At 45.7% G+C, this 20525-nt stretch overlaps 63 non-coding genes and 1 pseudogene across 63 annotated transcripts; all 64 read right to left on the bottom strand.

The window, feature by feature from the left end:
• Positions 1–169: 169 nt before the first annotated feature.
• On the bottom strand, positions 170–288 carry LOC148560097 (5S ribosomal RNA). Its single transcript, XR_015889297.1, has one exon. It is a non-coding gene; the product is annotated as a 5S ribosomal RNA (ribosomal RNA).
• Positions 289–482: 194 nt separating this feature from the next.
• LOC148560096 (5S ribosomal RNA) lies at positions 483–601 on the bottom strand. The gene has a single exon (XR_015888594.1). It is a non-coding gene; the product is annotated as a 5S ribosomal RNA (ribosomal RNA).
• Positions 602–802: 201 nt separating this feature from the next.
• On the bottom strand, positions 803–921 carry LOC148560095 (5S ribosomal RNA). The gene has a single exon (XR_015888737.1). It is a non-coding gene; the product is annotated as a 5S ribosomal RNA (ribosomal RNA).
• A 193-nt stretch (positions 922–1114) lies between these two features.
• Positions 1115–1233, bottom strand: LOC148560094 (5S ribosomal RNA). Its single transcript, XR_015890614.1, has one exon. It is a non-coding gene; the product is annotated as a 5S ribosomal RNA (ribosomal RNA).
• A 226-nt stretch (positions 1234–1459) lies between these two features.
• LOC148560093 (5S ribosomal RNA) lies at positions 1460–1578 on the bottom strand. The gene has a single exon (XR_015889669.1). It is a non-coding gene; the product is annotated as a 5S ribosomal RNA (ribosomal RNA).
• Positions 1579–1883: 305 nt separating this feature from the next.
• On the bottom strand, positions 1884–2002 carry LOC148560092 (5S ribosomal RNA). The gene has a single exon (XR_015889172.1). It is a non-coding gene; the product is annotated as a 5S ribosomal RNA (ribosomal RNA).
• A 192-nt stretch (positions 2003–2194) lies between these two features.
• Positions 2195–2313, bottom strand: LOC148560091 (5S ribosomal RNA). Its single transcript, XR_015889295.1, has one exon. It is a non-coding gene; the product is annotated as a 5S ribosomal RNA (ribosomal RNA).
• Positions 2314–2507: 194 nt separating this feature from the next.
• LOC148560090 (5S ribosomal RNA) lies at positions 2508–2626 on the bottom strand. The gene has a single exon (XR_015889944.1). It is a non-coding gene; the product is annotated as a 5S ribosomal RNA (ribosomal RNA).
• A 192-nt stretch (positions 2627–2818) lies between these two features.
• On the bottom strand, positions 2819–2937 carry LOC148560089 (5S ribosomal RNA). The gene has a single exon (XR_015890612.1). It is a non-coding gene; the product is annotated as a 5S ribosomal RNA (ribosomal RNA).
• A 207-nt stretch (positions 2938–3144) lies between these two features.
• LOC148560088 (5S ribosomal RNA) lies at positions 3145–3263 on the bottom strand. The gene has a single exon (XR_015889171.1). It is a non-coding gene; the product is annotated as a 5S ribosomal RNA (ribosomal RNA).
• A 191-nt stretch (positions 3264–3454) lies between these two features.
• Positions 3455–3573, bottom strand: LOC148560087 (5S ribosomal RNA). The gene has a single exon (XR_015889294.1). It is a non-coding gene; the product is annotated as a 5S ribosomal RNA (ribosomal RNA).
• A 193-nt stretch (positions 3574–3766) lies between these two features.
• Positions 3767–3885, bottom strand: LOC148560086 (5S ribosomal RNA). Its single transcript, XR_015889943.1, has one exon. It is a non-coding gene; the product is annotated as a 5S ribosomal RNA (ribosomal RNA).
• A 182-nt stretch (positions 3886–4067) lies between these two features.
• LOC148560085 (5S ribosomal RNA) lies at positions 4068–4186 on the bottom strand. Its single transcript, XR_015890276.1, has one exon. It is a non-coding gene; the product is annotated as a 5S ribosomal RNA (ribosomal RNA).
• A 202-nt stretch (positions 4187–4388) lies between these two features.
• Positions 4389–4507, bottom strand: LOC148560084 (5S ribosomal RNA). The gene has a single exon (XR_015889293.1). It is a non-coding gene; the product is annotated as a 5S ribosomal RNA (ribosomal RNA).
• A 194-nt stretch (positions 4508–4701) lies between these two features.
• Positions 4702–4820, bottom strand: LOC148560083 (5S ribosomal RNA). The gene has a single exon (XR_015889942.1). It is a non-coding gene; the product is annotated as a 5S ribosomal RNA (ribosomal RNA).
• Positions 4821–5012: 192 nt separating this feature from the next.
• LOC148560082 (5S ribosomal RNA) lies at positions 5013–5131 on the bottom strand. Its single transcript, XR_015890611.1, has one exon. It is a non-coding gene; the product is annotated as a 5S ribosomal RNA (ribosomal RNA).
• A 306-nt stretch (positions 5132–5437) lies between these two features.
• LOC148560081 (5S ribosomal RNA) lies at positions 5438–5556 on the bottom strand. Its single transcript, XR_015889170.1, has one exon. It is a non-coding gene; the product is annotated as a 5S ribosomal RNA (ribosomal RNA).
• Positions 5557–5746: 190 nt separating this feature from the next.
• Positions 5747–5865, bottom strand: LOC148560080 (5S ribosomal RNA). The gene has a single exon (XR_015889292.1). It is a non-coding gene; the product is annotated as a 5S ribosomal RNA (ribosomal RNA).
• Positions 5866–6058: 193 nt separating this feature from the next.
• Positions 6059–6177, bottom strand: LOC148560079 (5S ribosomal RNA). The gene has a single exon (XR_015889941.1). It is a non-coding gene; the product is annotated as a 5S ribosomal RNA (ribosomal RNA).
• A 182-nt stretch (positions 6178–6359) lies between these two features.
• Positions 6360–6478, bottom strand: LOC148560078 (5S ribosomal RNA). Its single transcript, XR_015890275.1, has one exon. It is a non-coding gene; the product is annotated as a 5S ribosomal RNA (ribosomal RNA).
• A 204-nt stretch (positions 6479–6682) lies between these two features.
• On the bottom strand, positions 6683–6801 carry LOC148560077 (5S ribosomal RNA). Its single transcript, XR_015889291.1, has one exon. It is a non-coding gene; the product is annotated as a 5S ribosomal RNA (ribosomal RNA).
• Positions 6802–7003: 202 nt separating this feature from the next.
• LOC148560076 (5S ribosomal RNA) lies at positions 7004–7122 on the bottom strand. The gene has a single exon (XR_015890948.1). It is a non-coding gene; the product is annotated as a 5S ribosomal RNA (ribosomal RNA).
• A 192-nt stretch (positions 7123–7314) lies between these two features.
• Positions 7315–7433, bottom strand: LOC148560075 (5S ribosomal RNA). The gene has a single exon (XR_015888700.1). It is a non-coding gene; the product is annotated as a 5S ribosomal RNA (ribosomal RNA).
• Positions 7434–7631: 198 nt separating this feature from the next.
• Positions 7632–7750, bottom strand: LOC148560074 (5S ribosomal RNA). The gene has a single exon (XR_015889216.1). It is a non-coding gene; the product is annotated as a 5S ribosomal RNA (ribosomal RNA).
• A 193-nt stretch (positions 7751–7943) lies between these two features.
• Positions 7944–8062, bottom strand: LOC148560073 (5S ribosomal RNA). Its single transcript, XR_015888493.1, has one exon. It is a non-coding gene; the product is annotated as a 5S ribosomal RNA (ribosomal RNA).
• A 207-nt stretch (positions 8063–8269) lies between these two features.
• LOC148560072 (5S ribosomal RNA) lies at positions 8270–8387 on the bottom strand (annotated as a pseudogene).
• A 198-nt stretch (positions 8388–8585) lies between these two features.
• Positions 8586–8704, bottom strand: LOC148560071 (5S ribosomal RNA). Its single transcript, XR_015889215.1, has one exon. It is a non-coding gene; the product is annotated as a 5S ribosomal RNA (ribosomal RNA).
• A 194-nt stretch (positions 8705–8898) lies between these two features.
• On the bottom strand, positions 8899–9017 carry LOC148560070 (5S ribosomal RNA). Its single transcript, XR_015888492.1, has one exon. It is a non-coding gene; the product is annotated as a 5S ribosomal RNA (ribosomal RNA).
• A 192-nt stretch (positions 9018–9209) lies between these two features.
• LOC148560069 (5S ribosomal RNA) lies at positions 9210–9328 on the bottom strand. The gene has a single exon (XR_015888491.1). It is a non-coding gene; the product is annotated as a 5S ribosomal RNA (ribosomal RNA).
• Positions 9329–9525: 197 nt separating this feature from the next.
• On the bottom strand, positions 9526–9644 carry LOC148560068 (5S ribosomal RNA). The gene has a single exon (XR_015888490.1). It is a non-coding gene; the product is annotated as a 5S ribosomal RNA (ribosomal RNA).
• A 189-nt stretch (positions 9645–9833) lies between these two features.
• LOC148560067 (5S ribosomal RNA) lies at positions 9834–9952 on the bottom strand. The gene has a single exon (XR_015889880.1). It is a non-coding gene; the product is annotated as a 5S ribosomal RNA (ribosomal RNA).
• A 208-nt stretch (positions 9953–10160) lies between these two features.
• Positions 10161–10279, bottom strand: LOC148560066 (5S ribosomal RNA). The gene has a single exon (XR_015890078.1). It is a non-coding gene; the product is annotated as a 5S ribosomal RNA (ribosomal RNA).
• A 207-nt stretch (positions 10280–10486) lies between these two features.
• LOC148560065 (5S ribosomal RNA) lies at positions 10487–10605 on the bottom strand. The gene has a single exon (XR_015890969.1). It is a non-coding gene; the product is annotated as a 5S ribosomal RNA (ribosomal RNA).
• A 205-nt stretch (positions 10606–10810) lies between these two features.
• On the bottom strand, positions 10811–10929 carry LOC148560064 (5S ribosomal RNA). The gene has a single exon (XR_015890553.1). It is a non-coding gene; the product is annotated as a 5S ribosomal RNA (ribosomal RNA).
• Positions 10930–11122: 193 nt separating this feature from the next.
• Positions 11123–11241, bottom strand: LOC148560063 (5S ribosomal RNA). The gene has a single exon (XR_015889762.1). It is a non-coding gene; the product is annotated as a 5S ribosomal RNA (ribosomal RNA).
• Positions 11242–11441: 200 nt separating this feature from the next.
• LOC148560062 (5S ribosomal RNA) lies at positions 11442–11560 on the bottom strand. The gene has a single exon (XR_015888489.1). It is a non-coding gene; the product is annotated as a 5S ribosomal RNA (ribosomal RNA).
• Positions 11561–11756: 196 nt separating this feature from the next.
• Positions 11757–11875, bottom strand: LOC148560061 (5S ribosomal RNA). The gene has a single exon (XR_015888488.1). It is a non-coding gene; the product is annotated as a 5S ribosomal RNA (ribosomal RNA).
• Positions 11876–12072: 197 nt separating this feature from the next.
• Positions 12073–12191, bottom strand: LOC148560060 (5S ribosomal RNA). Its single transcript, XR_015890077.1, has one exon. It is a non-coding gene; the product is annotated as a 5S ribosomal RNA (ribosomal RNA).
• A 206-nt stretch (positions 12192–12397) lies between these two features.
• Positions 12398–12516, bottom strand: LOC148560059 (5S ribosomal RNA). The gene has a single exon (XR_015890968.1). It is a non-coding gene; the product is annotated as a 5S ribosomal RNA (ribosomal RNA).
• Positions 12517–12719: 203 nt separating this feature from the next.
• Positions 12720–12838, bottom strand: LOC148560058 (5S ribosomal RNA). Its single transcript, XR_015890769.1, has one exon. It is a non-coding gene; the product is annotated as a 5S ribosomal RNA (ribosomal RNA).
• A 193-nt stretch (positions 12839–13031) lies between these two features.
• On the bottom strand, positions 13032–13150 carry LOC148560057 (5S ribosomal RNA). The gene has a single exon (XR_015888487.1). It is a non-coding gene; the product is annotated as a 5S ribosomal RNA (ribosomal RNA).
• Positions 13151–13345: 195 nt separating this feature from the next.
• LOC148560056 (5S ribosomal RNA) lies at positions 13346–13464 on the bottom strand. The gene has a single exon (XR_015888485.1). It is a non-coding gene; the product is annotated as a 5S ribosomal RNA (ribosomal RNA).
• A 200-nt stretch (positions 13465–13664) lies between these two features.
• On the bottom strand, positions 13665–13783 carry LOC148560055 (5S ribosomal RNA). Its single transcript, XR_015889809.1, has one exon. It is a non-coding gene; the product is annotated as a 5S ribosomal RNA (ribosomal RNA).
• A 192-nt stretch (positions 13784–13975) lies between these two features.
• LOC148560054 (5S ribosomal RNA) lies at positions 13976–14094 on the bottom strand. The gene has a single exon (XR_015888484.1). It is a non-coding gene; the product is annotated as a 5S ribosomal RNA (ribosomal RNA).
• Positions 14095–14288: 194 nt separating this feature from the next.
• Positions 14289–14407, bottom strand: LOC148560053 (5S ribosomal RNA). The gene has a single exon (XR_015890967.1). It is a non-coding gene; the product is annotated as a 5S ribosomal RNA (ribosomal RNA).
• Positions 14408–14602: 195 nt separating this feature from the next.
• LOC148560052 (5S ribosomal RNA) lies at positions 14603–14721 on the bottom strand. Its single transcript, XR_015889290.1, has one exon. It is a non-coding gene; the product is annotated as a 5S ribosomal RNA (ribosomal RNA).
• Positions 14722–14916: 195 nt separating this feature from the next.
• LOC148560051 (5S ribosomal RNA) lies at positions 14917–15035 on the bottom strand. Its single transcript, XR_015889802.1, has one exon. It is a non-coding gene; the product is annotated as a 5S ribosomal RNA (ribosomal RNA).
• A 194-nt stretch (positions 15036–15229) lies between these two features.
• LOC148560050 (5S ribosomal RNA) lies at positions 15230–15348 on the bottom strand. The gene has a single exon (XR_015888483.1). It is a non-coding gene; the product is annotated as a 5S ribosomal RNA (ribosomal RNA).
• Positions 15349–15545: 197 nt separating this feature from the next.
• LOC148560049 (5S ribosomal RNA) lies at positions 15546–15664 on the bottom strand. Its single transcript, XR_015889808.1, has one exon. It is a non-coding gene; the product is annotated as a 5S ribosomal RNA (ribosomal RNA).
• A 190-nt stretch (positions 15665–15854) lies between these two features.
• Positions 15855–15973, bottom strand: LOC148560048 (5S ribosomal RNA). Its single transcript, XR_015888482.1, has one exon. It is a non-coding gene; the product is annotated as a 5S ribosomal RNA (ribosomal RNA).
• Positions 15974–16166: 193 nt separating this feature from the next.
• On the bottom strand, positions 16167–16285 carry LOC148560047 (5S ribosomal RNA). Its single transcript, XR_015890966.1, has one exon. It is a non-coding gene; the product is annotated as a 5S ribosomal RNA (ribosomal RNA).
• Positions 16286–16488: 203 nt separating this feature from the next.
• On the bottom strand, positions 16489–16607 carry LOC148560046 (5S ribosomal RNA). The gene has a single exon (XR_015889214.1). It is a non-coding gene; the product is annotated as a 5S ribosomal RNA (ribosomal RNA).
• A 182-nt stretch (positions 16608–16789) lies between these two features.
• LOC148560045 (5S ribosomal RNA) lies at positions 16790–16908 on the bottom strand. Its single transcript, XR_015889692.1, has one exon. It is a non-coding gene; the product is annotated as a 5S ribosomal RNA (ribosomal RNA).
• Positions 16909–17099: 191 nt separating this feature from the next.
• LOC148560044 (5S ribosomal RNA) lies at positions 17100–17218 on the bottom strand. Its single transcript, XR_015888481.1, has one exon. It is a non-coding gene; the product is annotated as a 5S ribosomal RNA (ribosomal RNA).
• A 199-nt stretch (positions 17219–17417) lies between these two features.
• Positions 17418–17536, bottom strand: LOC148560043 (5S ribosomal RNA). The gene has a single exon (XR_015889924.1). It is a non-coding gene; the product is annotated as a 5S ribosomal RNA (ribosomal RNA).
• Positions 17537–17735: 199 nt separating this feature from the next.
• Positions 17736–17854, bottom strand: LOC148560042 (5S ribosomal RNA). The gene has a single exon (XR_015889530.1). It is a non-coding gene; the product is annotated as a 5S ribosomal RNA (ribosomal RNA).
• Positions 17855–18044: 190 nt separating this feature from the next.
• Positions 18045–18163, bottom strand: LOC148560041 (5S ribosomal RNA). Its single transcript, XR_015888480.1, has one exon. It is a non-coding gene; the product is annotated as a 5S ribosomal RNA (ribosomal RNA).
• Positions 18164–18353: 190 nt separating this feature from the next.
• Positions 18354–18472, bottom strand: LOC148560040 (5S ribosomal RNA). The gene has a single exon (XR_015889979.1). It is a non-coding gene; the product is annotated as a 5S ribosomal RNA (ribosomal RNA).
• A 192-nt stretch (positions 18473–18664) lies between these two features.
• Positions 18665–18783, bottom strand: LOC148560039 (5S ribosomal RNA). The gene has a single exon (XR_015888479.1). It is a non-coding gene; the product is annotated as a 5S ribosomal RNA (ribosomal RNA).
• Positions 18784–18978: 195 nt separating this feature from the next.
• On the bottom strand, positions 18979–19097 carry LOC148560038 (5S ribosomal RNA). The gene has a single exon (XR_015890888.1). It is a non-coding gene; the product is annotated as a 5S ribosomal RNA (ribosomal RNA).
• Positions 19098–19313: 216 nt separating this feature from the next.
• Positions 19314–19432, bottom strand: LOC148560037 (5S ribosomal RNA). The gene has a single exon (XR_015890338.1). It is a non-coding gene; the product is annotated as a 5S ribosomal RNA (ribosomal RNA).
• A 194-nt stretch (positions 19433–19626) lies between these two features.
• LOC148560036 (5S ribosomal RNA) lies at positions 19627–19745 on the bottom strand. The gene has a single exon (XR_015889289.1). It is a non-coding gene; the product is annotated as a 5S ribosomal RNA (ribosomal RNA).
• A 211-nt stretch (positions 19746–19956) lies between these two features.
• On the bottom strand, positions 19957–20075 carry LOC148560035 (5S ribosomal RNA). The gene has a single exon (XR_015889860.1). It is a non-coding gene; the product is annotated as a 5S ribosomal RNA (ribosomal RNA).
• Positions 20076–20266: 191 nt separating this feature from the next.
• LOC148560034 (5S ribosomal RNA) lies at positions 20267–20385 on the bottom strand. Its single transcript, XR_015889288.1, has one exon. It is a non-coding gene; the product is annotated as a 5S ribosomal RNA (ribosomal RNA).
• Positions 20386–20525: the final 140 nt, after the last annotated feature.

The following is a 20525-nucleotide window of genomic DNA, read 5'->3' as shown; positions in this document are numbered from 1 at the left end:
ATCATATGCATGTCTCGCGACGTAGGGTAAGTCGAGCTGCGAATCCCTGCGGGGCCCGTGCGAACTTGCCTAAAATGAGGTCATTGAGACTCGCTTTAGCTAAACTATTCAAGATAGCGCCGTTTAAAGAACGAGGGTAAGAACGACGTAAAAAAAAAAAAAAAAAAAAGAGGTGCAACACGAGGACTTCCCAAGAGGTCACCCATCCTAGTACTACTCTCGCCCAAGCACGCTTAACTGCGGAGTTCTGATGGGATCCGGTGAATTAGTGCTGGTATGATCGCACCTATTAAAATATGCGCACATAATTATCATATGCATGTCTCGCGACGTAGGGTAAGTCGAGTTGCAAATCTCTGCGGGGCCCGTGGGAGCTTGCCTAAAATCAGGTCATTGAGACTCGCTTTAACTAAACTGTGCAAGATAGCGCCGTTTAAAGAACGAGGGTAAGCACGACGTAAAAAAAAAAAAAAAAAAAAAAAGAGGTGCAACACGAGGACTTCCCAGGAGGTCACCCATCCTAGTACTACTCTCGCCCAAGCACGCTTAGCTGCGGAGTTCTGATGGGATCCGGTGCATTAGTGCTGGTATGATCGCACCTATTATAATATGCGCACATAATTATCATATGCATGTCTTGCGACGTAGGGTAAGTCGAGCTGCGAATCCCTGCGGGGCCCGTGCGAGCTCGCCTAAAATGAGGTCATTGAGACTCGCTTTAGCTAAACTATTCAAGATAGCGCCGTTTAAAGAACGAGGGTAAGCACGACGTAAAAAAAAAAAAAAAAAAAAAAAAAAAAAAGAAGTGCAACACGAGGACTTCCCAGGAGGTCACCCATCCTAGTACTACTCTCGCCCAAGCACGCTTAACTGCGGAGTTCTGATGGGATCCGGTGCATTAGTGCTGGTATGATCGCACCTATTAAAATATGCGCACATAATTATCATATGCATGTCTCGCGACGTAGCGTAAGTCGAGCTGCGAATCCCTGCGGGGCCCGTGCGAACTTGCCTAAAATGAGGTCATTGAGACTCGCTTTAGCTAAACTATTCAAGATAGCGCCGTTTAAAGAACGAGGGTAAGCACGACGTAAAAAAAAAAAAAAAAAAAAAAGAGGTGCAACACGAGGACTTCCCAAGAGGTCACCCATCCTAGTACTACTCTCGCCCAAGCAAGCTTAACTGCGGAGTTCTGATGGGATCCGGTGAATTAGTGCTGGTATGATCGCACCTATTAAAATATGCGCACATAATTATCATATGCATGTCTCGCGACGTAGGGTAAGTCGAGTTGCAAATCCCTGCGGGGCCCGTGGGAGCTTGCCTAAAATCAGGTCATTGAGACTCGCTTTAACTAAACTGTGCAAGATAGCGCCGTTTAAAGAACGAGGGTAAGCACGACGTAAAAAAAAAAAAAAAAAAAAAAAAAAAAAAAAAAAAAAAAAAAAAAAAAAAAGAAGAGGTGCAACACGAGGACTTCCCAGGAGGTCACCCATCCTAGTACTACTCTCACCCAAGCACGCTTAACTGCGGAGTTCTGATGGGATCCGGTGCATTAGTGCTGGTATGATCGCACCTATTATAATATGCGCACATAATTATCATATGCATGTCTTGCGACGTAGGGTAAGTCGAGCTGCGAATCCCTGCGGGGCCCGTGCGAGCTTGCCTAAAATGAGGTCATTGAGACTCGCTTTAGCTAAACTATTCAAGATAGCGCCGTTTAAAGAACGAGGGTAAGCACGACGTAAAAAAAAAAAAAAAAAAAAAAAAAAAAAAAAAAAAAAAAAAAAAAAAAAAAAAAAAAAAGAGGTGCAACACGAGGACTTCCTCGTTTAAAGAACGAGGGTAAGCACGACGTAAAAAAAAAAAAAAAAAAAAAAGAGGTGCAACACGAGGACTTCCCAGGAGGTCACCCATCCTAGTACTACTCTCGCCCAAGCACGCTTGACTGCGGAGTTCTGATGGGATCCGGTGCATTAGTGCTGGTATGATCGCACCTATTAAAATATGCGCACATAATTATCATATGCATGTCTCGCGACGTAGGGTAAGTCGAGCTGCGAATCCCTGCGGGGCCCGTGCGAACTTGCCTAAAATGAGGTCATTGAGACTCGCTTTAGCTAAACTATTCAAGATAGCGCCGTTTAAAGAACGAGGGTAAGCACGACGTAAAAAAAAAAAAAAAAAAAAAGAGGTGCAACACGAGGACTTCCCAAGAGGTCACCCATCCTAGTACTACTCTCGCCCAAGCACGCTTAACTGCGGAGTTCTGATGGGATCCGGTGAATTAGTGCTGGTATGATCGCACCTATTAAAATATGCGCACATAATTATCATATGCATGTCTCGCGACGTAGGGTAAGTCGAGTTGCAAATCCCTGCGGGGCCCGTGGGAGCTTGCCTAAAATCAGGTCATTGAGACTCGCTTTAACTAAACTGTGCAAGATAGCGCCGTTTAAAGAACGAGGGTAAGCACGACGTAAAAAAAAAAAAAAAAAAAAAAAGAGGTGCAACACGAGGACTTCCCAGGAGGTCACCCATCCTAGAACTACTCTCGCCCAAGCACGCTTAACTGCGGAGTTCTGATGGGATCCGGTGCATTAGTGCTGGTATGATCGCACCTTTTATAATATGCGCACATAATTATCATATGCATGTCTTGCGACGTAGGGTAAGTCGAGCTGCGAATCCCGGCGGGGACCGTGCGAGCTTGCCTAAAATGAGGTCATTGAGACTCGCTTTAGCTAAACTATTCAAGATAGCGCCGTTTAAAGAACGAGGGTAAGCACGACGTAAAAAAAAAAAAAAAAAAAAAGAGGTGCAACACGAGGACTTCCCAGGAGGTCACCCATCCTAGTACTACTGTCGCCCAAGCACGCTTAACTGCGGAGTTCTGATGGGATCCGGTGCATTAGTGCTGGTATGATCGCACCTATTAAAATATGCGCACATAATTATCATATGCATGTCTCGCGACGTAGGGTAAGTCGAGCTGCGAATCCCTGCGGGGCCCGTGCGAACTTGCCTAAAATGAGGTCATTGAGACTCGCTTTAGCTAAACTATTCAAGATAGCGCCGTTTAAAGAACGAGGGTAAGCACGACGTAAAAAAAAAAAAAAAAAAAAAAAAAAAAAAAAAAAAGAGGTGCAACACGAGGACTTCCCAGGAGGTCACCCATCCTAGTACTACTCTCGCCCAAGCACGCTTGACTGCGGAGTTCTGATGGGATCCGGTGCATTAGTGCTGGTATGATCGCACCTATTAAAATATGCGCACATAATTATCATATGCATGTCTCGCGACGTAGGGTAAGTCGAGCTGCGAATCCCTGCGGGGCCCGTGCGAACTTGCCTAAAATGAGGTCATTGAGACTCGCTTTAGCTAAACTATTCAAGATAGCGCCGTTTAAAGAACGAGGGTAAGCACGACGTAAAAAAAAAAAAAAAAAAAAGAGGTGCAACACGAGGACTTCCCAAGAGGTCACCCATCCTAGTACTACTCTCGCCCAAGCACGCTTAACTGCGGAGTTCTGATGGGATCCGGTGAATTAGTGCTGGTATGATCGCACCTATTAAAATATGCGCACATAATTATCATATGCATGTCTCGCGACGTAGGGTAAGTCGAGTTGCAAATCCCTGCGGGGCCCGTGGGAGCTTGCCTAAAATCAGGTCATTGAGACTCGCTTTAACTAAACTGTGCAAGATAGCGCCGTTTAAAGAACGAGGGTAAGCACGACGTAAAAAAAAAAAAAAAAAAAAAAGAGGTGCAACACGAGGACTTCCCAGGAGGTCACCCATCCTAGAACTACTCTCGCCCAAGCACGCTTAACTGCGGAGTTCTGATGGGATCCGGTGCATTAGTGCTGGTATGATCGCACCTTTTATAATATGCGCACATAATTATCATATGCATGTCTTGCGACGTAGGGTAAGTCGAGCTGCGAATCCCGGCGGGGACCGTGCGAGCTTGCCTAAAATGAGGTCATTGAGACTCGCTTTAACTAAACTATTCAAGATAGCGCCGTTTAAAGAACGAGGGTAAGCACGACGTAAAAAAAAAAAGAGGTGCAACACGAGGACTTCCCAGGAGGTCACCCATCCTAGTAATACTCTCGCCCAAGCACGCTTAACTGCGGAGTTCTGATGGGATCCGGTGCATTAGTGCTGGTATGATCGCACCTATTAAAATATGCGCACATAATTATCATATGCATGTCTCGCGACGTAGGGTAAGTCGAGCTGCGAATCCCTGCGGGGCCCGTGCGAACTTGCCTAAAATGAGGTCATTGAGACTCGCTTTAGCTAAACTATTCAAGATAGGGCCGTTTAAAGAACGAGGGTAAGCACGACGTAAAAAAAAAAAAAAAAAAAAAAAAAAAAAAAGAGGTGCAACACGAGGACTTCCCAAGAGGTCACCCATCCTAGTACTACTCTCGCCCAAGCACGCTTAACTGCGGAGTTCTGATGGGATCCGGTGAATTAGTGCTGGTATGATCGCACCTATTAAAATATGCGCACATAATTATCATATGCATGTCTCGCGACGTAGGGTAAGTCGAGTTGCAAATCCCTGCGGGGCCCGTGGGAGCTTGCCTAAAATCAGGTCATTGAGACTCGCTTTAACTAAACTGTGCAAGATAGCGCCGTTTAAAGAACGAGGGTAAGCACGACGTAAAAAAAAAAAAAAAAAAAAAAAGAGGTGCAACACGAGGACTTCCCAGGAGGTCACCCATCCTAGAACTACTCTCGCCCAAGCACGCTTAACTGCGGAGTTCTGATGGGATCCGGTGCATTAGTGCTGGTATGATCGCACCTTTTATAATATGCGCACATAATTATCATATGCATGTCTTGCGACGTAGGGTAAGTCGAGCTGCGAATCCCGGCGGGGACCGTGCGAGCTTGCCTAAAATGAGGTCATTGAGACTCGCTTTAGCTAAACTATTCAAGATAGCGCCGTTTAAAGAACGAGGGTAAGCACGACGTAAAAAAAAAAAAAAAAAAAAAGAGGTGCAACACGAGGACTTCCCAGGAGGTCACCCATCCTAGTACTACTGTCGCCCAAGCACGCTTAACTGCGGAGTTCTGATGGGATCCGGTGCATTAGTGCTGGTATGATCGCACCTATTAAAATATGCGCACATAATTATCATATGCATGTCTCGCGACGTAGGGTAAGTCGAGCTGCGAATCCCTGCGGGGCCCGTGCGAACTTGCCTAAAATGAGGTCATTGAGACTCGCTTTAGCTAAACTATTCAAGATAGCGCCGTTTAAAGAACGAGGGTAAGCACGACGTAAAAAAAAAAAAAAAAAAAAAAAAAAAAAAAAAAAGAGGTGCAACACGAGGACTTCCTCGTTTAAAGAACGAGGGTAAGCACGACGTAAAAAAAAAAAAAAAAAAAAAAAAAAAAAAAAAAAAAAAAAAAAAAAAGAGGTGCAACACGAGGACTTCCCAGGAGGTCACCCATCCTAGTACTACTCTCGCCCAAGCACGCTTGACTGCGGAGTTCTGATGGGATCCGGTGCATTAGTGCTGGTATGATCGCACCTATTAAAATATGCGCACATAATTATCATATGCATGTCTCGCGACGTAGGGTAAGTCGAGCTGCGAATCCCTGCGGGGCCCGTGCGAACTTGCCTAAAATGAGGTCATTGAGACTCGCTTTAGCTAAACTATTCAAGATAGCGCCGTTTAAAGAACGAGGGTAAGCACGACGTAAAAAAAAAAAAAAAAAAAGAGGTGCAACACGAGGACTTCCCAAGAGGTCACCCATCCTAGTACTACTCTCGCCCAAGCACGCTTAACTGCGGAGTTCTGATGGGATCCGGTGAATTAGTGCTGGTATGATCGCACCTATTAAAATATGCGCACATAATTATCATATGCATGTCTCGCGACGTAGGGTAAGTCGAGTTGCAAATCCCTGCGGGGCCCGTGGGAGCTTGCCTAAAATCAGGTCATTGAGACTCGCTTTAACTAAACTGTGCAAGATAGCGCCGTTTAAAGAACGAGGGTAAGCACGACGTAAAAAAAAAAAAAAAAAAAAAAGAGGTGCAACACGAGGACTTCCCAGGAGGTCACCCATCCTAGAACTACTCTCGCCCAAGCACGCTTAACTGCGGAGTTCTGATGGGATCCGGTGCATTAGTGCTGGTATGATCGCACCTTTTATAATATGCGCACATAATTATCATATGCATGTCTTGCGACGTAGGGTAAGTCGAGCTGCGAATCCCGGCGGGGACCGTGCGAGCTTGCCTAAAATGAGGTCATTGAGACTCGCTTTAACTAAACTATTCAAGATAGCGCCGTTTAAAGAACGAGGGTAAGCACGACGTAAAAAAAAAAAGAGGTGCAACACGAGGACTTCCCAGGAGGTCACCCATCCTAGTAATACTCTCGCCCAAGCACGCTTAACTGCGGAGTTCTGATGGGATCCGGTGCATTAGTGCTGGTATGATCGCACCTATTAAAATATGCGCACATAATTATCATATGCATGTCTCGCGACGTAGGGTAAGTCGAGCTGCGAATCCCTGCGGGGCCCGTGCGAACTTGCCTAAAATGAGGTCATTGAGACTCGCTTTAGCTAAACTATTCAAGATAGGGCCGTTTAAAGAACGAGGGTAAGCACGACGTAAAAAAAAAAAAAAAAAAAAAAAAAAAAAAAAAGAGGTGCAACACGAGGACTTCCCAAGAGGTCACCCATCCTAGTACTACTCTCGCCCAAGCACGCTTAACTGCGGAGTTCTGATGGGATCCGGTGAATTAGTGCTGGTATGATCGCACCTATTAAAATATGCGCACATAATTATCATATGCATGTCTCGCGACGTAGGGTAAGTCGAGTTGCAAATCCCTGCGGGGCCCGTGGGAGCTTGCCTAAAATCAGGTCATTGAGACTCGCTTTAACTAAACTGTGCAAGATAGCGCCGTTTAAAGAACGAGGGTAAGCACGACGTAAAAAAAAAAAAGAAAAAAAAAAAAAAAGAAGAGGTGCAACACGAGGACTTCCCAGGAGGTCACCCATCCTAGTACTACTCTCGCCCAAGCACGCTTAACTGCAGTGTTCTGATGGGATCCGGTGCATTAGTGCTGGTATGATCGCACCTTTTATAATATGCGCACATAATTATCATATGCATGTCTTGCGACGTAGGGTAAGTCGAGCTGCGAATCCCTGCGGGGACCGTGCGAGCTTGCCTAAAATGAGGTCATTGAGACTCGCTTTAGCTAAACTATTCAAGATAGCGCCGTTTAAAGAATGAGGGTAAGCACGACGTAAAAAAAAAAAAAAAAAAAAAGAGGTGCAACACGAGGACTTCCCAGGAGGTCTCCCATCCTAGTACTACTCTCGCCCAAGCACGCTTAACTGCGGAGTTCTGATGGGATCCGGTGCATTAGTGCTGGTATGATCGCACCTATTATAATATGCGCACATAATTATCATATGCATGTCTTGCGACGTAGGGTAAGTTGAGCTGCGAATCCCTGCGGGGCCCGTGCGAACTTGCCTAAAATGAGGTCATTGAGACTCGCTTTAGCTAAACTATTCAAGATAGCGCCGTTTAAAGAACGAGGGTAAGAACGACGTAAAAAAAAAAAAAAAAAAAAAAAAAAAAAGGTGCAACACGAGGACTTCCCAGGAGGTCACCCATCCTAGTACTACTCTCGCCCAAGCACGCTTAACTGCGGAGTTCTGATGGGATCCGGTGAATTAGTGCTGGTATGATCGCACCTATTAAAATATGCGCACATAATTATCATATGCATGTCTCGCGACGTAGGGTAAGTCGAGTTGCAAATCCCTGCGGGGCCCGTGGGAGCTTGCCTAAAATCAGGTCATTGAGACTCGCTTTAACTAAACTGTGCAAGATAGCGCCGTTTAAAGAACGAGGGTAAGCACGACGTAAAAAAAAAAAAAAAAAAAAAAGAGGTGCAACACGAGGACTTCCCAGGAGGTCACCCATCCTAGTACTACTCTCGCCCAAGCACGCTTAACTGCGGAGTTCTGATGGGATCCGGTGCATTAGTGCTGGTATGATCGCACCTTTTATAATATGCGCACATAATTATCATATGCATGTCTTGCGACGTAGGGTAAGTCGAGCTGCGAATCCCTGCGGGGCCCGTGCGAGCTTGCCTAAAATCAGGTCATTGAGACTCGCTTTAGCTAAACTATTCAAGATAGCGCCGTTTAAAGAACGAGGGTAAGCACGACGTAAAAAAAAAAAAAAAAAAAAAAAAAAAAAAAAAAAAGAGGTGCAACACGAGGACTTCCCATGAGGTCACCCATCCTAGTATTAATCTCGCCCAAGCACGCTTAACTGCGGAGTTCTGATGGGATCCGGTGCATTGTGCTGGTGTGATCGCACCTATTAAAATATGCGCACATAATTATCATATGCATGTCTCGCGACGTAGGGTAAGTCGAGCTGCGAATCCCTGCGGGACCCGTGCGAACTTGCCTAAAATGAGGTCATTGAGACTCGCTTTAGCTAAACTATTCAAGATAGCGCCGTTTAAAGAACGAGGGTAAGAACGACGTAAAAAAAAAAAAAAAAAAAAAAAAAAAAAGGTGCAACACGAGGACTTCCCAGGAGGTCACCCATCCTAGTACTACTCTCGCCCAAGCACGCTTAACTGCGGAGTTCTGATGGGATCCGGTGAATTAGTGCTGGTATGATCGCACCTATTAAAATATGCGCACATAATTATCATATGCATGTCTCGCGACGTAGGGTAAGTCGAGTTGCAAATCCCTGCGGGGCCCGTGGGAGCTTGCCTAAAATCAGGTCATTGAGACTCGCTTTAACTAAACTGTGCAAGATAGCGCCGTTTAAAGAACGAGGGTAAGCACGACGTAAAAAAAAAAAAAAAAAAAAAAAGAGGTGCAACACGAGGACTTCCCAGGAGGTCACCCATCCTAGTACTACTCTCGCCCAAGCACGCTTAACTGCGGAGTTCTGATGGGATCCGGTGCATTAGTGCTGGTATGATCGCACCTTTTATAATATGCGCACATAATTATCATATGCATGTCTTGCGACGTAGGGTAAGTCGAGCTGCGAATCCCTGCGGGGACCGTGCGAGCTTGCCTAAAATGAGGTCATTGAGACTCGCTTTAGCTAAACTATTCAAGATAGCGCCGTTTAAAGAATGAGGGTAAGCACGACGTAAAAAAAAAAAAAAAAAAAAAGAGGTGCAACACGAGGACTTCCCAGGAGGTCACCCATCCTAGTACTACTCTCGCCCAAGCACGCTTAACTGCGGAGTTCTGATGGGATCCGGTGCATTAGTGCTGGTATGATCGCACCTATTATAATATGCGCACATAATTATCATATGCATGTCTTGCGACGTAGGGTAAGTCGAGCTGCGAATCCCTGCGGGGCCCGTGCGAGCTTGCCTAAAATGAGGTCATTGAGACTCGCTTTAGCTAAACTATTCAAGATAGCGCCGTTTAAAGAACGAGGGTAAGCACGACGTAAAAAAAAAAAAAAAAAAAAAAAGAAGAGGTGCAACACGAGGACTTCCCAGGAGGTCACCCATCCTAGTACTACTCTCGCCCAAGCACGCTTAACTGCGGAGTTCTGATGGGATCCGGTGCATTAGTGCTGGTATGATCGCACCTTTTATAATATGCGCACATAATTATCATATGCATGTCTTGCGACGTAGGGTAAGTCGAGCTGCGAATCCCTGCGGGGACCGTGCGAGCTTGCCTAAAATGAGGTCATTGAGACTCGCTTTAGCTAAACTATTCAAGATAGCGCCGTTTAAAGAACGAGGGTAAGCACGACGTAAAAAAAAAAAAAAAAAAGAGGTGCAACACGAGGACTTCCCAGGAGGTCACCCATCCTAGTACTACTCTCGCCCAAGCACGCTTAACTGCGGAGTTCTGATGGGATCCGGTGCATTAGTGATGGTATGATCGCACCTATTATAATATGCGCACATAATTATCATATGCATGTCTCGCGACGTAGGGTAAGTCGAGCTGCGAATCCCTGCGGGGCCCGTGCGAACTTGCCTAAAATGAGGTCATTGAGACTCGCTTTAGCTAAACTATTCAAGATAGCGCCGTTTAAAGAACGAGGGTAAGAACGACGTAAAAAAAAAAAAAAAAAAAAAAAAAAAAAAAAAAAAAAAGGTGCAACACGAGGACTTCCCAGGAGGTCACCCATCCTAGTACTACTCTCGCCCAGGCACGCTTAACTGCGGAGTTCTGATGGGATCCGTTGCATTAGTGCTGGTATGATCGCACCTATTATAATATGCGCACATAATTATCATATGCATGTCTTGCGACGTAGGGTAAGTCGAGCTGCGAATCCCTGCGGGGCCCGTGCGAGCTTGCCTAAAATCAGGTCATTGAGACTCGCTTTAGCTAAACTATTCAAGATAGCGCCGTTTAAAGAACGAGGGTAAGCACGACGTAAAAAAAAAAAAAAAAAAAAAAAAAAAAAAAAAAAAGAGGTGCAACACGAGGACTTCCCATGAGGTCACCCATCCTAGTATTAATCTCGCCCAAGCACGCTTAACTGCGGAGTTCTGATGGGATCCGGTGCATTAGTGCTGGTGTGATCGCACCTATTAAAATATGCGCACATAATTATCATATGCATGTCTCGCGACGTAGGGTAAGTCGAGCTGCGAATCCCTGCGGGGCCCGTGCGAACTTGCCTAAAATGAGGTCATTGAGACTCGCTTTAGCTAAACTATTCAAGATAGCGCCGTTTAAAGAACGAGGGTAAGAACGACGTAAAAAAAAAAAAAAAAAAAAAAAAAAAAAAAAAAAAGGTGCAACACGAGGACTTCCCAGGAGGTCACCAATCCTAGTACTACTCTCGCCCAAGCACGCTTAACTGCGGAGTTCTGATGGGATCCGGTGCATTAGTGCTGGTATGATCGCACCTTTTATAATATGCGCACATAATTATCATATGCATGTCTTGCGACGTAGGGTAAGTCGAGCTGCGAATCCCTGCGGGGACCGTGCGAGCTTGCCTAAAATGAGGTCATTGAGACTCGCTTTAGCTAAACTATTCAAGATAGCGCCGTTTAAAGAATGAGGGTAAGCACGACGTAAAAAAAAAAAAAAAAAAAAAAGAGGTGCAACACGAGGACTTCCCAGGAGGTCACCCATCCTAGTACTACTCTCGCCCAAGCACGCTTAACTGCGGAGTTCTGATGGGATCCGGTGCATTAGTGCCGGTATGATCGCACCTATTATAATATGCGCACATAATTATCATATGCATGTCTTGCGACGTAGGGTAAGTCGAGCTGCGAATCCCTGCGGGGCCCGTGCGAGCTTGCCTAAAATGAGGTCATTGAGACTCGCTTTAGCTAAACTATTCAAGATAGCGCCGTTTAAAGAACGAGGGTAAGCACGACGTAAAAAAAAAAAAAAAAAAAAAAAAAAGAAGAGGTGCAACACGAGGACTTCCCAGGAGGTCACCCATCCTAGTACTACTCTCGCCCAAGCACGCTTAACTGCGGAGTTCTGATGGGATCCGGTGCATTAGTGCTGGTATGATCGCACCTTTTATAATATGCGCACATAATTATCATATGCATGTCTTGCGACGTAGGGTAAGTCGAGCTGCGAATCCCTGCGGGGACCGTGCGAGCTTGCCTAAAATGAGGTCATTGAGACTCGCTTTAGCTAAACTATTCAAGATAGCGCCGTTTAAAGAACGAGGGTAAGCACGACGTAAAAAAAAAAAAAAAAAAAAAAAAAGAGGTGCAACACGAGGACTTCCCAGGAGGTCACCCATCCTAGTACTACTCTCGCCCAAGCACGCTTAACTGCGGAGTTCTGATGGGATCCGGTGCATTAGTGCTGGTATGATCGCACCTATTATAATATGCGCACATAATTATCATATGCATGTCTCGCGACGTAGGGTAAGTCGAGCTGCGAATCCCTGCGGGGCCCGTGCGAACTTGCCTAAAATGAGGTCATTGAGACTCGCTTTAGCTAAACTATTCAAGATAGCGCCGTTTAAAGAACGAGGGTAAGAACGACGTAAAAAAAAAAAAAAAAAAAAAAAAAAAAGGTGCAACACGAGGACTTCCCAGGAGGTCACCCATCCTAGTACTACTCTCGCCCAGGCACGCTTAACTGCGGAGTTCTGATGGGATCCGTTGCATTAGTGCTGGTATGATCGCACCTATTATAATATGCGCACATAATTATCATATGCATGTCTTGCGACGTAGGGTAAGTCGAGCTGCGAATCCCTGCGGGGCCCGTGCGAGCTTGCCTAAAATCAGGTCATTGAGACTCGCTTTAGCTAAACTATTCAAGATAGCGCCGTTTAAAGAACGAGGGTAAGCACGACGTAAAAAAAAAAAAAAAAAAAAAAAAAAAAAAAAAAAGAGGTGCAACACGAGGACTTCCCATGAGGTCACCCATCCTAGTATTAATCTCGCCCAAGCACGCTTAACTGCGGAGTTCTGATGGGATCCGGTGCATTAGTGCTGGTGTGATCGCACCTATTAAAATATGCGCACATAATTATCATATGCATGTCTCGCGACGTAGGGTAAGTCGAGCTGCGAATCCCTGCGGGACCCGTGCGAACTTGCCTAAAATGAGGTCATTGAGACTCGCTTTAGCTAAACTATTCAAGATAGCGCCGTTTAAAGAACGAGGGTAAGAACGACGTAAAAAAAAAAAAAAAAAAAAAAAAAAAAAAAAAAGGTGCAACACGAGGACTTCCCAGGAGGTCACCCATCCTAGTACTACTCTCGCCCAAGCACGCCTAACTGCGGAGTTCTGATGGGATCCGGTGAATTAGTGCTGGTATGATCGCACCTATTAAAATATGCGCACATAATTATCATATGCATGTCTCGCGACGTAGGGTAAGTCGAGTTGCAAATCCCTGCGGGGCCCGTGGGAGCTTGCCTAAAATCAGGTCATTGAGACTCGCTTTAACTAAACTGTGCAAGATAGCGCCGTTTAAAGAACGAGGGTAAGCACGACGTAAAAAAAAAAAAAAAAAAAAAAGAGGTGCAACACGAGGACTTCCCAGGAGGTCACCCATCCTAGTACTACTCTCGCCCAAGCACGCTTAACTGCGGAGTTCTGATGGGATCCGGTGCATTAGTGCTGGTATGATCGCACCTTTTATAATATGCGCACATAATTATCATATGCATGTCTTGCGACGTAGGGTAAGTCGAGCTGCGAATCCCTGCGGGGACCGTGCGAGCTTGCCTAAAATGAGGTCATTGAGACTCGCTTTAGCTAAACTATTCAAGATAGCGCCGTTTAAAGAATGAGGGTAAGCACGACGTAAAAAAAAAAAAAAAAAAAAAAAAGAGGTGCAACACGAGGACTTCCCAGGAGGTCACCCATCCTAGTACTACTCTCGCCCAAGCACGCTTAACTGCGGAGTTCTGATGGGATCCGGTGCATTAGTGCTGGTATGATCGCACCTATTATAATATGCGCACATAATTATCATATGCATGTCTTGCGACGTAGGGTAAGTCGAGCTGCGAATCCCTGCGGGGCCCGTGCGAGCTTGCCTAAAATGAGGTCATTGAGACTCGCTTTAGCTAAACTATTCAAGATAGCGCCGTTTAAAGAACGAGGGTAAGCACGACGTAAAAAAAAAAAAAAAAAAAAAAAAAAGAAGAGGTGCAACACGAGGACTTCCCAGGAGGTCACCCATCCTAGTACTACTCTCGCCCAAGCACGCTTAACTGCGGAGTTCTGATGGGATCCGGTGCATTACTGCTGGTATGATCGCACCTTTTATAATATGCGCACATAATTATCATATGCATGTCTTGCGACGTAGGGTAAGTCGAGCTGCGAATCCCTGCGGGGACCGTGCGAGCTTGCCTAAAATGAGGTCATTGAGACTCGCTTTAGCTAAACTATTCAAGATAGCGCCGTTTAAAGAACGAGGGTAAGCACGACGTAAAAAAAAAAAAAAAAAAGAAGAGGTGCAACACGAGGACTTCCCAGGAGGTCACCCATCCTAGTACTACTCTCGCCCAAGCACGCTTAACTGCGGAGTTCTGATGGGATCCGGTGCATTAGTGCTGGTATGATCGCACCTTTTATAATATGCGCACATAATTATCATATGCATGTCTTGCGACGTAGGGTAAGTCGAGCTGCGAATCCCTGCGGGGACCGTGCGAGCTTGCCTAAAATGAGGTCATTGAGACTCGCTTTAGCTAAACTATTCAAGATAGCGCCGTTTAAAGAACGAGGGTAAGCACGACGTAAAAAAAAAAAAAAAAAAAAAAAGAGGTGCAACACGAGGACTTCCCATGAGGTCACCCATCCTAGTATTAATCTCGCCCAAGCACGCTTAACTGCGGAGTTCTGATGGGATCCGGTGCATTAGTGCTGGTGTGATCGCACCTATTAAAATATGCGCACATAATTATCATATGCATGTCTCGCGACGTAGGGTAAGTCGAGCTGCGAATCCCTGCGGGGCCCGTGCGAACTTGCCTAAAATGAGGTCATTGAGACTCGCTTTAGCTAAACTATTCAAGATAGCGCCGTTTAAAGAACGAGGGTAAGCACGACGTAAAAAAAAAAAAAAAAAAAAAAAAGAGGTGCAACACGAGGACTTCCCAAGAGGTCACCCATCCTAGTACTACTCTCGCCCAAGCACGCTTAACTGCGGAGTTCTGATGGGATCCGGTGAATTAGTGCTGGTATGATCGCACCTATTAAAATATGCGCACATAATTATCATATGCATGTCTCGCGACGTAGGGTAAGTCGAGTTGCAAATCCCTGCGGGGCCCGTGGGAGCTTGCCTAAAATCAGGTCATTGAGACTCGCTTTAACTAAACTGTGCAAGATAGCGCCGTTTAAAGAACGAGGGTAAGCACGACGTAAAAAAAAAAAAAAAAAAAAAAAAGAGGTGCAACACGAGGACTTCCCAGGAGGTCACCCATCCTAGTACTACTCTCGCCCAAGCACGCTTAACTGCGGAGTTCTGATGGGATCTGGTGCATTAGTGCTGGTATGATCGCACCTTTTATAATATGCGCACATAATTATCATATGCATGTCTTGCGACGTAGGGTAAGTCGAGCTGCGAATCCCTGCGGGGACCGTGCGAGCTTGCCTAAAATGAGGTCATTGAGACTCGCTTTAGCTAAACTATTCAAGATAGCGCCGTTTAAAGAATGAGGGTAAGCACGACGTAAAAAAAAAAAAAAAAAAAAAAAGAGGTGCAACACGAGGACTTCCCAGGAGGTCACCCATCCTAGTACTACTCTCGCCCAAGCACGCTTAACTGCGGAGTTCTGATGGGATCCGGTGCATTAGTGCTGGTATGATCGCACCTTTTATAATATGCGCACATAATTATCATATGCATGTCTTGCGACGTAGGGTAAGTCGAGCTGCGAATCCCTGCGGGGCCCGTGCGAGCTTGCCTAAAATGAGGTCATTGAGACTCGCTTTAGCTAAACTATTCAAGATAGCGCCGTTTAAAGAACGAGGGTAAGCACGACGTAAAAAAAAAAAAAAAAAAAAAAAGAAGAGGTGCAACACGAGGACTTCCCAGGAGGTCACCCATCCTAGTACTACTCTCGCCCAAGCACGCTTAACTGCGGAGTTCTGATGGGATCCGGTGCATTACTGCTGGTATGATCGCACCTTTTATAATATGCGCACATAATTATCATATGCATGTCTTGCGACGTAGGGTAAGTCGAGCTGCGAATCCCTGCGGGGACCGTGCGAGCTTGCCTAAAATGAGGTCATTGAGACTCGCTTTAGCTAAACTATTCAAGATAGCGCCGTTTAAAGAACGAGGGTAAGCACGACGTAAAAAAAAAAAAAAAGGAAGAGGTGCAACACGAGGACTTCCCAGGAGGTCACCCATCCTAGTACTACTCTCGCCCAAGCACGCTTAACTGCGGAGTTCTGATGGGATCCGGTGCATTAGTGCTGGTATGATCGCACCTTTTATAATATGCGCACATAATTATCATATGCATGTCTTGCGACGTAGGGTAAGTCGAGCTGCGAATCCCTGCGGGGACCGTGCGAGCTTGCCTAAAATGAGGTCATTGAGACTCGCTTTAGCTAAACTATTCAAGATAGCGCCGTTTAAAGAACGAGGGTAAGCACGACGTAAAAAAAAAAAAAAAAAAAAAAGAGGTGCAACACGAGGACTTCCCATGAGGTCACCCATCCTAGTATTAATCTCGCCCAAGCACGCTTAACTGCGGAGTTCTGATGGGATCCGGTGCATTAGTGCTGGTGTGATCGCACCTATTAAAATATGCGCAATTAATTATCATATGCATGTCTCGCGACGTAGGGTAAGTCGAGCTGCGAATCCCTGCGGGGCCCGTGCGAACTTGCCTAAAATGAGGTCATTGAGACTCGCTTTAGCTAAACTATTCAAGATAGCGCCGTTTAAAGAACGAGGGTAAGAACGACGTAAAAAAAAAAAAAAAAAAAAAAAAAAAAAAAAAAGGTGCAACACGAGGACTTCCCAGGAGGTCACCCATCCTAGTACTACTCTCGCCCAAGCACGCTTAACTGCGGAGTTCTGATGGGATCCGGTGAATTAGTGCTGGTATGATCGCACCTATTAAAATATGCGCACATAATTATCATATGCATGTCTCGCGACGTAGGGTAAGTCGAGTTGCAAATCCCTGCGGGGCCCGTGGGAGCTTGCCTAAAATCAGGTCATTGAGACTCGCTTTAACTAAACTGTGCAAGATAGCGCCGTTTAAAGAACGAGGGTAAGCACGACGTAAAAAAAAAAAGAGGTGCAACACGAGGACTTCCCAGGAGGTCACCCATCTTAGTACTACTCTCGCCCAAGCACGCTTAACTGCAGAGTTCTGATGGGATCCGGTGCATTAGTGCTGGTATGATCGCACCTTTTATAATATGCGCACATAATTATCATATGCATGTCTTGCGACGTAGGGTAAGTCGAGCTGCGAATCCCTGCGGGGACCGTGCGAGCTTGCCTAAAATGAGGTCATTGAGACTCGCTTTAGCTAAACTATTCAAGATAGCGCCGTTTAAAGAATGAGGGTAAGCACGACGTAAAAAAAAAAAAAAAAAAAAGAGGTGCAACACGAGGACTTCCCAGGAGGTCACCCATCCTAGTACTACTCTCGCCCAAGCACGCTTAACTGCGGAGTTCTGATGGGATCCGGTGCATTAGTGCTGGTATGATCGCACCTATTATAATATGCGCACATAATTATCATATGCATGTCTTGCGACGTAGGGTAAGTCGAGCTGCGAATCCCTGCGGGGACCGTGCGAGCTTGCCTAAAATGAGGTCATTGAGACTCGCTTTAGCTAAACTATTCAAGATAGCGCCGTTTAAAGAACGAGGGTAAGCACGACGTAAAAAAAAAAAAAAAAAAAAAAAAAGAAGAGGTGCAACACGAGGACTTCCCAGGAGGTCACCCATCCTAGGACTACTCTCGCCCAAGCACGCTTAACTGCGGAGTTCTGATGGGATCCGGTGCATTAGTGCTGGTATGATCGCACCTATTATAATATGCGCACATAATTATCATATGCATGTCTTGCGACGTAGGGTAAGTCGAGCTGCGAATCCCTGCGGGGCCCGTGCGAGCTTGCCTAAAATGAGGTCATTGAGACTCGCTTTAGCTAAACTATTCAAGATAGCGCCGTTTAAAGAACGAGGGTAAGCACGACGTAAAAAAAAAAAAAAAAAAAAAAAAAGAAGAGGTACAACACGAGGACTTCCCAGGAGGTCACCCATCCTAGTACTACTCTCGCCCAAGCACGCTTAACTGCGGAGTTCTGATGGGATCCGGTGCATTAGTGCTGGTATGATCGCACCTTTTATAATATGCGCACATAATTATCATATGCATGTCTTGCGACGTAGGGTAAGTCGAGCTGCGAATCCCTGCGGGGACCGTGCGAGCTTGCCTAAAATGAGGTCATTGAGACTCGCTTTAGCTAAACTATTCAAGATAGCGCCGTTTAAAGAACGAGGGTAAGCACGACGTAAAAAAAAAAAAAAAAAAAGAGGTGCAACACGAGGACTTCCCAGGAGGTCACCCATCCTAGTACTACTCTCGCCCAAGCACGCTTAACTGCGGAGTTCTGATGGGATCCGGTGCATTAGTGCTGGTATGATCGCACCTTTTATAATATGCGCACATAATTATCATATGCATGTCTTGCGACGTAGGGTAAGTCGAGCTGCGAATCCCTGCGGGGACCGTGCGAGCTTGCCTAAAATGAGGTCATTGAGACTCGCTTTAGCTAAACTATTCAAGATAGCGCCGTTTAAAGAACGAGGGTAAGCACGACGTAAAAAAAAAAAAAAAAAAAGAGGTGCAACACGAGGACTTCCCAGGAGGTCACCCATCCTAGTACTACTCTCGCCCAAGCACGCTTAATTGCGGAGTTCTGATGGGATCCGGTGCATTAGTGCTGGTATGATCGCACCTTTTATAATATGCGCACATAATTATCATATGCATGTCTTGCGACGTAGGGTAAGTCGAGCTGCGAATCCCTGCGGGGACCGTGCGAGCTTGCCTAAAATGAGGTCATTGAGACTCGCTTTAGCTAAACTATTCAAGATAGCGCCGTTTAAAGAACGAGGGTAAGCACGACGTAAAAAAAAAAAAAAAAAAAAAGAGGTGCAACACGAGGACTTCCCAGGAGGTCACCCATCCTAGTACTACTCTCGCCCAAGCACGCTTAACTGCGGAGTTCTGATGGGATCCGGTGCATTAGTGCTGGTATGATCGCACCTATTATAATATGCGCACATAATTATCATATGCATGTCTCGCGACGTAGGGTAAGTCGAGCTGCGAATCCCTGCGGGGCCCGTGCGAACTTGCCTAAAATGAGGTCATTGAGACTCGCTTTAGCTAAACTATTCAAGATAGCGCCGTTTAAAGAACGAGGGTAAGAACGACGTAAAAAAAAAAAAAAAAAAAAAAAAGAGGTGCAACACGAGGACTTCCCAGGAGGTCACCCATCCTAGTACTGCTCTCGCCCAAGCACGCTTAACTGCGTAGTTCTGATGGGATCCGGTGCATTAGTGCTGGTATGATCGCACCTATTATAATATGCGCACATAATTATCATATGCATGTCTTGCGACGTAGGGTAAGTCGAGCTGCGAATCCCAGCGGGGCCCGTGCGAGCTCGCCTAAAATGAGGTCATTGAGACTCACTTTAGCTAAACTATTCAAGATAGCGCCGTTTAAAGAACGAGGGTAAGCACGACGTAAAAAAAAAAAAAAAAAAAAAAAAAAAAAAAAAAAAAAAAAAAAAGAAGTGCCACACGAGGACTTCCCAGGAGGTCACCCATCCTAGTACTACTCTCGCCCAAGCACGCTTAACTGCGGAGTTCTGATGGGATCCGGTGCATTAGTGCTGGTATGATCGCACCTATTAAAATATGCGCACATAATTATCATATGCATGTCTCGCGACGTAGGGTAAGTCGAGCTGCGAATCCCTGCGGGGCCCGTGCGAACTTGCCTAAAATGAGGTCATTGAGACTCGCTTTAGCTAAACTATTCAAGATAGCGCCGTTTAAAGAACGAGGGTAAGCACGACGTAAAAAAAAAAAAAAAAAAAAAAAGAGGTGCAACACGAGGACTTCCCAAGAGGTCACCCATCCTAGTACTACTCTCGCCCAAGCACGCTTAACTGCGGAGTTCTGATGGGATCCGGTGAATTAGTGCTGGTATGATCGCACCTATTAAAATATGCGCACATAATTATCATATGCATGTCTCGCGACGTAGGGTAAGTCGAGTTGCAAATCCCTGCAGGGCCCGTGGGAGCTTGCCTAAAATCAGGTCAATGAGACTCGCTTTAACTAAACTGTGCAAGATAGCGCCGTTTAAAGAACGAGGGTAAGCACGACGTAAAAAAAAAAAAAAAAAAAAAAAAAAAAAAAAAAAAAGAAGAGGTGCAACACGAGGACTTCCCAGGAGGTCACCCATCCTAGTACTACTCTCGCCCAAGCACGCTTAACGGCGGAGTTCTGATGGGATCCGGTGCATTAGTGCTGGTATAATCGCACCTTTTATAATATGCGCACATAATTATCATATGCATGTCTTGCGACGTAGGGTAAGTCGAGCTGCGAATCCCTGCGGGGACCGTGCGAGCTTGCCTAAAATGAGGTCATTGAGACTCGCTTTAGCTAAACTATTCAAGATAGCGCCGTTTAAAGAACGAGGGTAAGCACGACGTAAAAAAAAAAAAAAAAAAAAGAGGTGCAACACGAGGACTTCCCAAGAGGTCACCCATCCTAGTACTACTCTCGCCCAAGCACGCTTAACTGCGGAGTTCTGATGGGATCCGGTGAATTAGTGCTGGTATGATCGCACCTATTAAAATATGCGCACATAATTATCATATGCATGTCTCGCGACGTAGGGTAAGTCGAGTTGCAAATCCCTGCGGGGCCCGTGGGAGCTTGCCTAAAATCAGGTCATTGAGACTCGCTTTAACTAAACTGTGCAAGATAGC

This window comes from Arachis ipaensis, chromosome B6 (assembly GCF_059453495.1).
Source record: "Arachis ipaensis isolate K30076 ecotype BB chromosome B6, ASM5945349v1, whole genome shotgun sequence".
NCBI lineage: Eukaryota > Viridiplantae > Streptophyta > Magnoliopsida > Fabales > Fabaceae > Arachis > Arachis ipaensis.
The sequence above is the reverse complement of the archived record's forward strand: the minus strand, read 5'-3'. Positions and strand labels throughout refer to the sequence as shown.